General features: G+C 40.1%; 1 non-coding gene across 1 annotated transcript; it reads left to right on the forward strand.

Annotated features, from left to right (window-relative positions):
• Window positions 1–12,561: 12,561 nt before the first annotated feature.
• Window positions 12,562–12,668, forward strand: LOC122702382. The gene has a single exon (XR_006343242.1). It is a non-coding gene; the product is annotated as a U6 spliceosomal RNA (small nuclear RNA).
• The last annotated feature ends 728 nt before the right edge of the window (window positions 12,669–13,396 follow it).

Consider the following 13,396-nt stretch of genomic DNA (forward strand, 5'->3'; position numbering starts at 1 on the left):
GATTTCCTTTAGGATTGACTGGTTGGATTTCCTTGCTGTCCAAGGGACTCTCAAGAGTCTTCTCCAACACCAGAGATCCAAAGCATCAATTCTTCAGCATTCAGCTTTCTTTATGGTCCAACTCTCACATCCATACATGACTACTAGAAAAACCATAGCTTTGACTAGATGGACCTTTGTCAGCAAAGTAATGTCTCTGCTTTTTAATATGCTGTCTAGGTTGGTCATAGCTTTTCTTCCAAGGAGCGAGCATATTTTAATTTCATAGCTGCAGTCACCATCTGCAGTAATTTTGGAGCCCAAGAAAATAAAGTCTGTCACTATTGCCATTGTTTCCGCATCACACCCCGCACCTATGGAATTAGAAGCACAGGGTCAGGAGTTTACTTTTTAAAGCACCAATGTGATGCTGATGACCTGCAAGGTTTGTTTGGTGTTTTTTTTTTTTTTTTTAACTTCTTTTAAGCTTTATTGAGATATAATCATCAAATAAATAATTCTGTCTTTAAGGTACACAACTTGATATTTTAATCTACATTGTGAGAGGATTGAGAGCATTACAGTCAAGCTAATTAAGATATCCATTACCTCAACTGCAAGGTTTTAGAGCCAGGCGTAGAGCAAACTTCAGATTGGACATTTTTATTCTAATCTCAGCTCCCTCACTCATTAGTGTGCGAATCTAGGCAGATTTCCTAACCTCTCTGTGGTTCAAGCGCCCCAACTAAGGACCATAATAGAACCTACTTCATAGAGTGTTCCGAGGAGTGCATGCACGTGCTGAGTCACTTCAGTCACCTCATACTATTTGCAACACTATGGACTGTAGCTCATTAGGCTCCTCTGTCCCAGGGGTTCTCCAGGCAAGAATACTGGAGTGGGTTGCCATGCCCTCCTCTAGGGGATCTTCCCAACCCAAGATTCAAACCCGAGTCTCTTATGTCTCCTGCATTGGCAGGAAAGTTCTTTACCACTAGCACCACCTGGGAAGCCCTAAAAGTAAATGGTAACGCACTCCAGTATCCTTACCTGGAAAATTCTATGGACAGAGGAGCCTGATGGGCTATAGTCCATGGGGTTGCAAAGAGTCTGACACGACTGAACACATAGGGTGTTTTGAGAATTAAGTGACAGTGTATGTGAAGTACCTTGTACAACATAAGCATAATTATTACCTAGTATTCTTTCATTAGTCCACAAATCCTTATGTAACTGTCTTACATTTTTAAAAAGTGGGTTTCATTCATTCAGCATTTTCTGTGTGTCTGGTACTGTTAATCACTGGGGGTACAGTGTTCCCTTGAAAGAAAAGTGGGATTTAGCAGATCATGGGGAAAGGAGGGATCCATCATTCCCCTGTCAATGGTTATTCGACAAGACTGGGAGCTGACTGTGGCTCAGATCATGAACTCCTTACTGCAAAATTCAGACTTAAATTGAAGAAAGTAGAGAAAACCACTAGACTGTTCAGGTATGACCTAAATCAACTCCCTTAGGATTAAACAGTGGAAGTGACAAATAGATTCAAGGGATTAGATAGAGTGCCTGAGAGAACTATGAACAGAGGTTCATGACATTGTACAGGAGGCAGTGATCAAGACCATCCCCGGGAAAAAGAAATGCCAAAAGGCAAAATGGTTGTCTGAGGAGGCCTTACAAATAGCTGAGAAAAGGAGAGAAGCTAAAGACAAAGGAGAAAAGAAAAGATACACCCATCTGAATGCAGAGTTCCAAAGAATAGCAAGGAGAGATAAGAAAGCCTTCCTCAGTGATCAATGCAAAGAAATAGAGGAAAACAATAGAATGGGAAAGACTAGAGATCTCTTCAAGAAAATTATAGCTACCAAGGGAACATTTCATGCAAAGATGGTCACAATAAAGGACAGAAACGATATGGACCTAACAGAAGCAGAAGATGTTAAGAAGTGGTGGCAAGAATACACAGAACTATACAAAAAAGATCTTCATGACCCAGATAACCACGATGGTAAGATCACTCACCTAGAGCCAGACATCTTAGAGCGTTGGAATGTGTTGTTGGAGTGTGAAGTTAAGTGGGCCTTAGGAAGCGTCACTACAAATAAAGCTAGTGGAGGTGATGGAATTCCAGTTGAGCTATTTCAAATCCTAAAAGATTATACTGTGAAAGTGCTGCACTCAATATGCCAGCAAATTTGGAAAACTCAGCAGTGGCCACAGGACTGGAAAAAGTCAGTTTTCATTCCAATCTCAAAGAAAGGCAATGTCAAAGAATGTTCAAACTACCGCACAATTGCACTCATCTCACATGCTAGCAAAATAATGCTCAAAATTATCCAAGTTAGGCTTCAACAGTACATGAACTGAGAACTTCCAGACATCAAGCCGGATTTAGAAAAGGCAGAGGAACCAGAGATCAAATTGCCAACGTCCTCTGGATCATTGAAAAAGCAAGAGAGTTCCAGAAAAATATCTACTTCTGTTTTAGTGACTATGCCAAAGCCTTTGACTGTGTGGATCACAACAAACTGTGGAAAATTCTTTAAGAGATGGGAATACTAGACCACCTTACCTGCCTCCTGAGAAATCTGTATGCAGGTCAAGAAGCAACAGTTAGAACTGGACATGGAACAACAGACTGGTTCCAAATTGGGAAAGGAATACATCAAGGCTGTATATTGTCACCCTGTTTATTTAACTTATATGCAGAGTACATCATGAGAAATGCTGGGCTGGATGAAGCACAAGCTGGAATCAAGATTGCTGGGAGAAATATCAATAACCTCAGATACACAGATGACACCACCCTTATGGCAGAAAGCAAAGAGGAACTAAAGAACCTCTTGATGAAAGTGAAAGAGGAGAGTGAAAAAGCTGGCTTAAAATTCAACATTAAAAAAATGAAGATCAAAAAAAAAAAAAATGAAGATCATGGCATCTGGTCCCATCACTTCATGGCAAATAGATGGTGAAACAATGAAAACAGTGACAGACTTTATTTCCTTGGGCTCCAAAATCACTGCAGATGGTGACTGCAGCTATGAAATTAAAATATGCTTGCTCCTTGGAAGAAAAGCTATGACCAACCTAGACAGCATATTAAAAAGCAGAGACATTACTTTGCTGACAAAGGTCCATCTAGTCAAAGCTATGGTTTTTCTAGTAGTCATGTATGGATGTGAGAGTTGGACCATAAAGAAAGCTGAATGCTGAAGAATTGATGCTTTGGATCTCTGGTGTTGGAGAAGACTCTTGAGAATCCCTTGGACAACAAGGAAATCCAACCAGTCGATTCTAAAGGAAATCAGTCAGTCCTGAATATTCATTGGAAGGACTGATGCTGAAGCTGAAGCTCCAATACTTTGGCCACCTGATATGAAGAACTGACTCACTGGAAAAGACCCTGATGCTGGGAAAGATTGAAGGCAGGAGGAGAAGGGGACAACAGAGGATGAGATGGTTGGATGGCATCACCGACTCGATGGACATGAGTTTGAACAAGCTCCGGGAGTTGGTGATGAACAGGGAAGCCTGGCGTGCTGCAGTCCATGGGATCGCAAAGAGTTGGACATGACGGAGTCACTGAATGGAACTGGGGAAAGGAGGAGGTCACTTTAGGTAAAGGAAAGAGCTGAACAAAACCCTAGAGACAGAGCAGTTCAAAGCACATTCAACAGCTGGTGTATCGGGGTTAGAATGTGGCAGGGCCTTTCCACACATCCTGGCCTGTCACCCCTTTCTTCTTCCACCTTCTCCCTTTTCCTTTCTCTCTTTCTCTCTTCTTTTTTCTCTCCCTCCCTCTCTCTCCACAGATCTCAAACCTCTTCACCTCCAAAAACAGAAAGGGAATACACTGAAATTGCCAAGGGAGCTTGAATAAAGGGTAAAGGAGGCTGAGTGATTTGAAGATCACTGTCACTGAAGATGAAGAAATGCAAATTCAGACTAAAGTAAAGCTACTGATTTTAGAGTGGTTTCTCGTTACTCCCAAGACCCTGATCATGTGCAAAGAAAAAAAAATCATATCCAAACTCTTTATTTTTTACTCATCCTTTACTAAGTCATTATGAAAATTTTCAATTTAACAGGGAGGGGGCTTTTTTAGTAGAATTTTTATTGACCTGTAGCACAGATTCAGACGAGTGACAAATCATAAGTGCACAGCCTGATGCATTTCCACGAAGCAAACACACCTGTATGCCCACATCAAGAAAAAGAAGATCAGAATCCCCCCCATACTCCCTTCTCGTAATCTCCCTCCTGTCACGACTGAGTACGCTTAAGGTTTTTTTGTGTGTGAAATATTTAAAACATAGAGATAAGAATAAAGATTGTTTTAATGAACATCTATGTACCCACAATCCACTAAGCACTGTCAAAACTTAATAAGATACCACATACCACATATTGCTGTGACTCAATTATATTTTTAAAGAAAAAAATACATTTGGGACATCCCAGTTAAATGAACAAGGTTCACTGAACATTCACAAATTTCTTTGAAGCATCTACCATTCCAGGATCTTTTACAGGATCATCTCTCTTTATTTGAAAGTACTACTCGTATATGATTACAAAATGTAGATGATACAAAAGAATATGTGCTCCGTCATGTCCAACTCTTTGCAGCTCCGTGGACTGTAGCCCACTTGACTCCTCTACCCATGGACTTTTCCAGGCAAGAATTCTGGGGTGGGTTGCTACTTCCTACTCCAGGGGATCTTCCCAACCCAGGAATTAAACCCATGTCTTCTGCGTTTTCTGCATTGGCAGGTGGATTCTTTACCACTGCACCACCTGGGAAGCCCTACAAAAGAATATACAGAGGGGAAAAAAATCTCTTTCTCACCCCAATTTCCAGTTCCTTAACTTCTTTCCCTAGCAGCAAATATAATGATCAGTTTACAATGTAATCTTCCAGATATCTCTCTCTATATATAGATATAGATACATAAAACGATACAGATATATGGATGTATGTATATGTATAAGGATTATGTAAAGATCTATCTCTTAGATATCTACATGTGATACTGGATATCTGTTTCTGGTTATATATCCTTATCAATAAAAGCTTTATACATGAGCATTCATTTATCTGGGCTTCCCAGGTGGCTCAGATGGTAAAGAATCCGCCTGCAATGTGGGGCACCTGGGTTCGATCCCTGGGTTGGGAAGATCCCCTGGATAAGGGAACAGCTACCCACTCCAGTATTCTTGCCTAGAGAATTCCATGGACAGAGGAACCTGGTGGGCTACAGTCTATGGGGTCGCATATCTATGTCTTTTTACATATCTACGCCTAAGTATAGAGAAAGGTTGATAGATCTGTTGATAATTTATCTATCTATGATCATCTATCTGTCTACCTAGAGAGAGACATGGAGTGTGTATATATATATGTATGTATATGTATACCCCACCCCTTATCTTACACAAGTCCTGTCATACTTTATGTTCTCTTCTGCATCTTATTTCATTGTTCATATATCTTGCAGCACATTCTATAATGCTTATGGATCTCTCGTTCTTTTTTAAAATTTTTATTTAATTCAAGTATAGTTGACTTACAGCGTTTCAGGTGTCCAGCAAAGTGGTTCAGTTATACATGTAACTATGTAGTCTTTCAGATTCCTTTCGACTATAGATTATTACAAGACATTGAACATAGAGCCCTGTGCTATATGGTAGGTCCTGGTTGTTTCTCTATATACAGTAGTGCATATCTGTTAATTCCAGATTCCAAATTTATCCCTCCCTCCTGCTTATTCTTTTTAATGGCAGACTATCGTATCACTGAAAGCAATGGCAACTCACTCCAGTATCCTTGCCTGGAGAATCCCATGGACAGAGGAGCCTCATGGCTACAGTCCATCGGGTCACAGAGTTGGACATGCCTTAGTGACTGAAGGAGATTTTTTTTAAAGCCTTTACTGAATTTGTTACAATACCGCTTCTCATTTGTGATTTGGCTTTTTGGCCACAAGGCATTTGGGATCCTAGTTCCCCAACCAGGGATGGAACCTGCACCCCCTGACGGGAAGGCAGAGTCTCAACAACTGGATGGCCAGGGAAGTCCCAGGCAAGTGTGATCATCCCAACTTTTTTTTTTTCCCACATCACATGGCTTGTGGGGTCTTAGTTCCCCAACCAGAGACCGAGCCCACACTCCCTGCAGTGGAAGAGTGGCACCCTAACCACTGGACCACCAGGGAACCCCCCATTCCAACTTTAGAGAAGAGGCTATTGATGTCCTAAGAGGCCGAGTGACTTGCCCAGGATCACACTGCTAGCCTATATTTTAACTCAAATATTATTTCACAGTCATCTGAACTATTGGGAGGTTGGCTGTTTTAGAGCTAGATCCTAACAATTTTTGAGTTGTTGCCACAACTTGGTCTTGTGAGTAAGATGGATGGGAATGAGGGCAGCAGAATAAAAAACCCAAGAATGTCTTCCTTGAGTGTAACTAGTTTCCTTAAGTGGAGCCAAGCTGAACATGAATGTTTTTAATGGATGAATTTCATTAATGCCTAGGTGTTTTGTTTTGGTTTTTTTTTTTTTTTTGTGGTCTTTGATGGTTCCAGAACAAGAAGCACACCCTGGAGGAACTTTGAGCAGTCTGGAATCTCCCATCCATTGTGGGTATCACATGGCCCTTAGTAAATTGCTTCTCTCTCAGTCCCTGTAATAATGCAACCAGTAAGCAGAAAGATGATAATCTTTACTGGCACTTGAATCGCAATTTCAAATGCATAAAAGCATTTGAAACTCATAACAAGCTTGTAGGTAGGCAGGAAAAACTGCTTTTACTAACCTCATTTTACAGATGAGAAAAACCAAGACTCTGAAAGGGCAGGTAATGGTTAAGCTAGTGACAGAGTGAGGTCTTGAAAATTAGGTCCCTTAATTTAGAGGCCACAGAAGACTCTTCTGAACATGTCTTATTTTCTAATATTGACTACAGTAGAATACATCATGGTTTGGAAGAGGGGTAGACTGGGAGGAGGCAGACAACAGAGGCGGAGGATGGTGTTAAGACTCCTCTCTGGGGCTAGACCCTGGGTACCATGCTTACTCACTCAACTCTGGCCACCGAGGTCTCAGCTCTGGCAGAGCCACTTTCAAAACAAATATCTTGAAACATTTTATGAAATGTATAGATAATATAACCTTCCGACACACACTGTTTTACTTTGTGTGTGTTTTATTTTCCCAAATAGCCACCGGGCTGAGCTCCTTGAAGTTAGGGATAGTGTCTCTGTGTGTGTCTTAGTTGCCCCCTCAGTGAATTTCCAATAGCATGTGTTCAATAAGGGCTTCCCTGATGGCTCGAACGGTAAAGAATCTGCCTGCAATGCGGGAGACCTAAGTTCGATCCCTGGTTTGGGAAGAACACCCTGGAGAAGGGCATGGCAGCCCACTCCAGTATTCTTGCCTGGAGAATCCTCAAGGACAAAGGAGCCTGACGGGCTACAGTCCACAGGGTCTCAAAGAGTTGGACACAACCGAGCGACTGAGTGTTCAGTAATGTGTTCTTTTCATTATTATTGCTGAAAGACAATGATTATTATTATTAATGAAGACACATACAGCTGAGTGGACCAACTGCTTTGACTTCTACCATAACCTATTAGTTTTGCCTTTTCTTGAGTTTCATGTAAACATAGAATTAGAAGGTATGTTCTCTTTTTGTGTCTAGCTGCTTTCAGAAGCCTATAAGATTCATCCATGTTGTTACATAAACCAGAATTTCCTTCTTTTTTGATTGTTGAATATTCTTCAACTGTGACTACGTCACAATTAATTTGTGATGTATTAATTTGCCTATTGATTTGCGCTGTTTCCAGTCTCAGGCTATTATGAATAGAGCTTTTATCAACATTTTGATATGAGTCTTTTTGTGGACATAAATACTTATCCTCTTGGGTCGGATAACTGAGTCATAGAGTAAGCATACATCCAGCTTCAGTAAATACTGCTATGTTCTAAGTGTGTTTATAAAGGAAAAATAGGGGGAAAGTTTCATTAAAAATATGTATTTGGGGACTTCCTTGGTGGTCCAGTGGCTATGATTCAGGGTTCCTAATGCAGGGGCCCTGAGTTCAATCCCTGGTCAGGGAGCTAGATCTCACATGCTGCAACTAAGAGTTTGCAGGCCACAATTAAGACCCAGCACAGCTAAATAAATAATTTTTTAAAAATATGTATTTAAGTATGTAAATGTTGAGACAGTTCCTTAGAAGATACAAAAGAAATAGAAAATTGTACCTATTTGCAGTGACATTGTTTGGATTTATGAAGGCAGAATTATCATATGAACAAATGTTGAATTTCCTCCTTCATGTTTGACATTTTGAAATAAGGATGCATATGTATACTTAGCATTTTTATATATACTTAGACTCACAGTGAATGAGGCAATGGGTATTCCCTTTACTAAGGGGATTTTTCAAACATAGCAACAAGCTCTTGATAAATGTTCAAACAAAACAAAATACAGTCTTCCTTCCATGAACATGATACTTGAGATCCTGGAAAATTCATGTATATTAAAACTAAGCAAGATATACTCTGGGTTCACATGTAAAGTGGAGCTAGATATCTTGAGGGAGACACTGAAAAGTCACTCAGGCATAGGAAAATTACTCTTCACACAGGACCATGTTGTACACAGTAGGATGGCTTGGCCCTCAGCTTCTCATAGGCTCTCTGCCCCATTTACGATAGGATTCAAAATCCCACAAACTACCAAAATGACCATAGGGGGCAGTACCACCCCACTGACTACCACTGTTCAAGACCTATTCTATAAGAACAACCATCTATGGTTTATTTAACTTAACTCATTAGTATTAAATGAAATTAAAATTCAGTTTCTCAGTCATACTAACCACATTTCAACTGCTTAAAAGCCACATGTAGCAAAAACTCCAGGAGACAGTGAAGGACAAGGAAGCCTGGCATGCTGTCATCTATACGGTCGCAAAGAATTGGACACGACAGAACAATAACAAAAAAGCAAAAATGACCCACAGAGAAAAGCCCAGATCCACATGGTTTCACTAGCTAGCTCTACAAATATTTAAAGAATTAACACGAGTTCTTCACAGACTCTTCCTTCAAAATAGAAGAGGGAATACTTCTCAACTCATACTCTGAGGTCTACATTGACCAGATATTAAAACCAAACAAAAATGACACAAGAAAAGGAAATTACAGACCAATTTCTGTCATGAATGATGGCATAAAAGTCCTCAGCAAATTACTAGAAAATCTCATACATAAACCATTAACCATAACCAAGTGGGATTTTCTCAGAAATGCAGTCAGGTTTTTTGTTGTTTTTTTTTAAGTTATTTTTATCTGGCTGCAGAGGGTCTAAGTTGTGACACATGGGACCTTTAGTTATGGCAAACTCTTAGTTGTGGGCTCCAGTTCCCTGATCAGGGATTGAACCCAGGCCCCCTGCATTGGGAGCATGGAGTCTTAGCCACTGGATCACCAGGGAAGTCTCGCAAAGTCAGTTTTAATTAAAAACCACATGATCAAAAAAATAATAATAATAAAAAAATAAAAACCACATGATCATCTCAATAAATGAAAAAAAAAAAAAGCATTTGACAACATTTTTCACCCCTTCATGATCAAAACACCTAACAGAGTAGGCATAGAAGGGAACTTCTTCAATATAATAAAAGGCAGCCATAAAAAATTCACAGATAATATCATACTTAATGAAAAAAGACTGAAAGCTTTCCCCTAAGATCAGGAACAAGACAAGAGTGTCCACTGTTGTCATTTCTATTCAACGTTGTACTAGAGGTTCTAGCCAGTGCAATTAGATCAGAAAGTGAAACAAAAGGCATTCAGATTAGGAAGGTTTGCGGAGAACATAATCTTGTATATAGAAAATCCTAAGGACTCTACAAAAACCTATTTGAACTAATAAATTCAGCAGGGTTGGAGGGTAAAAAGATCAATGGACAAAAATCAATTGTATTTTTAGACACTTGCAATGAAAAACCCAGAAAGGAAATTAGGACAGTAATTCCATGTACAAAAGCACCAACAACAGTAAAATATTTAGGCAAAATTTTATCTTTTTTTTTTTTGCTGTGCTGGGTCTTCACTGCAGCGGGCAGACGTAGTTGGCCTGCAGCATATGGGATTCTAGTTCTGAGACCAGGGATCAAACCTGTGTCCCCTGCATTGGAAAGCAGACTACTTATCACTAGACCACCAGGGACATCCCTAGGCATAAATTTAACAAAAGAGATACAAAATGTGTACGATGAAAGCAACAAAACGTTGTTGAAAGAAAATAAAGAAGATCAGGCTTCCCTGGTGGCTCAGACTGTAAACAATCTGCCTGCAATGCAGGAGACCCAGGTTCAATCCCTGGGTCGGGAAGACCCCATGGAGAAGGAAATGGCAACCCACTCAAGTATTCTTGCCTGGAGCATTCCATAGACAGAGGTGCCTGGCAGACTATAGTCCATGGGGTCGCAAAGAGTCAAACATTACTGAATGACTAACACTTTCATTAATAAATAAGTGAAGGACATCCCATGTTCATGGATCATAAATTAGCCCTTTCATTGATGTGGTTCAGGTTTAATCCTGGATGGGGAACTAAGATCCCACAAGCCACAAAGGGCAGCAGACAAAAGAAAAAAAGTTTTTTTTTTTTAAATTCCACATGTAAATGAAATCCTACAGTATTTGTCTTTTGCTGTCAATCTCATTCACCTAGCGTAATGCCTTCAAGCTTCATCCGTGTAGCTGCAAATGGTAGAATTCGTGTGTGTATTTTTTTGCCACAACTTCTTCATCCACTTACCCATCAGTGGATACTTAGGTTGTTTCCATGTCTTGGCTATTGTAAATAACACTGCTATGAACATAGGGGTGCAGGTATCTTTTCTTTTAAAAATTTTTTATTTATTTTTGGTTTCACTCGGTCTTCGTTGCTTTTTCTACTTGCAGTGAGCTAGGCTACTCTTCCTTGAGGTGCACCGGCTCTAGAATGAGTGGGTTCAGTAGTTGTGGCACTCAGGCTTACTTGCTCCACAGCATGTAGAGTCTTTCCAGACCAGGGATTGAACCTGTATCCCCTGCATTGGCAGGCAAATTCTTATCCACTGAGTCACCAGGGAAGTCCAGATATCTTTTCAAATTAGTGCTTTCATTTCCTTTAGATATATTCCCAGAAGTGGAATTGCTGCATCATATGGTAGTTCTTTTAATTTTTTGATGATCTTCTTACCATTTTCCATAGTGGCTGCGCAAATTTACAATCCCACCAATGCCCAAGGGTTCTTTTACTATTCATCCTTGCCAACGTTTGTTATCTCTGGTCTTTTTGAGGATGGCTATTCTAAGAGGTGTGAAGTGACATGTTACTGTGGTTTTGATTTGCATTCCCCTAATGACTAGTGGTTTTTTTGTTTTGTTTTGGCCACCCCACTCGGCTTGCGGGATTTCAGTTCCCTGACCAGAGTCTGAACTCAGGCCACAGCACTAAAAGCCAGGAATCCTAACCACTAGGCCACCAGGGAACTCCCATGACTAGTGATGTTGAGCATCTTTTCAAGTACCTGTTGACCTGTTAACCTTTCATATTTCTTTGGAGAAATATCTATTCAGTTCCTTTGCCCACTTTAAATTGGATTATCTTTTTTTTTTTTTTGCTACTGGATTGTATTATTTCTTTACATATTTTGGATATGAATTCAGCCATCTGTATGTCAACAAGCCTTATGGTGCACACTCATTGGAAAAGACCCTGATGCTGGGAAAGACTGAAGGCAAAAGAAGAGGTCAGCACAGGATGAGATAACTGGATAGCATCACCGACTCAATGGACATGAACTTGGGCAAACTCCAGGATAGTGAGGGACAGAGAGGCCAGGCGTGCTGTAGTCCATGGGGTCGCAAAGAGTCCGACACTGATTTAGCGACTGAACAACATGGTGCACACTATAAAATTTGAGAACCACTGAAATAAGACAAGATGAAAGGTAGAGTCAAACCACAACATGAAAAAAAAAAAAAAACCCACAACATGATCTAAGCCAACATTAACTGAGTGCCATGCTTTCCCAGGGGCTCATGTAATTTCCACAGCCACTTGATGATGTGTTGGTCTTATTAACATTTGACAGATCAAGAGACTGAGGTTCAGAGAGATGAAGAGATTTGCACAAGATTTTAGAACTACTGGATAGCAGATTTGGGACCCCAAAACCAGGTTTCTCCACCTCCAAAGCCCATGCTGTCAACCACCAAGTCAGCATTTTCCCTGAATGTGGGCCAAAAACATCACTGATAGAGATGGGGTAGTCTCAGAGGGTACTTGAATGTTCGTTTTACATTCCACTAGCTATATATTTTAACACATTCTTGAAAAACTATATAGATAACAAACATTGCAAACTCATCATTTTAATAGTAACATTGTTTTTCTTTAAAATAACCAAATTTTATTAAAAGTTAATTGCTTTAAGAAAAAATCTTAATAAAGTATTGTTATGCACAGGTATAGCAAATATGGTGGAGACAGTAATAATGAAGAGTGGGGTGCTCGCTTCGGCAGCACATATACTAAAATTGGAACGATACAGAGAAGATTAGCATGGCCCCTGCGCAAGGATGACATGCAAATTCGTGAAGCGTTCCATATTTTTTAGAAAGATGGTAATGATAACCCTATATGCAAAACAGAAAAAGAGACACAGAAGTACAGAACAGACTTTTGAACTCTGTGGGAGAAGGTGAGGGTGGGATGTTTCGAAAGAACAGCATGTATATTATCTATAGTGAAACAGATCACCAGCCCAGGTGGGATGCATGAGACAAGTGCTCGGGCCTGGTGCACTGGGAAGACCCAGAGGAATCGGGTGGAGAGGGAGGTGGGAGGGGGGATCTGGATGGGGAATGCATGTAACTCCATGGCTGATTCATGTCAATGTATGACAAAACCCACGGCAATGTTGTGAAGTAATTAGCCTCCAACTAACAAAAATAAATGAAAAAAAAAAATGAAGAGTGGGAAATACTGCAAAGTCAACCTCAGTTACTTTGAAAATATGTAACAGATTTGTGCATTTTACTGTATGTAAATAACCTTGAAAAGGGACTGTAAACAAGACTAGATTCTAGGTAAAACTGTGCATGCTGAAGCATTTAGAGGGAGGTTTTTTTGTAGTCACCCTCTTTCTTTGAAATACATCACAAAAATAAGTTGAACTAAGGAAAGGTTAGATGTGCATGGAAGGTTGGCTGCATGACAAAGCAAACAGCAAAACATTCATTGTAGAAGCCAGGTGGTGCATACAATAGTACTCATTGTGCAAGTTCTTTCAGCCTCTGTAGGTTTGGAAACTTACATGTTGGCAGAAAAAAGGTATATAGA

This window comes from Cervus elaphus, chromosome 10 (assembly GCF_910594005.1).
Source record: "Cervus elaphus chromosome 10, mCerEla1.1, whole genome shotgun sequence".
Taxonomy (NCBI): Eukaryota; Metazoa; Chordata; class Mammalia; order Artiodactyla; family Cervidae; genus Cervus; species Cervus elaphus.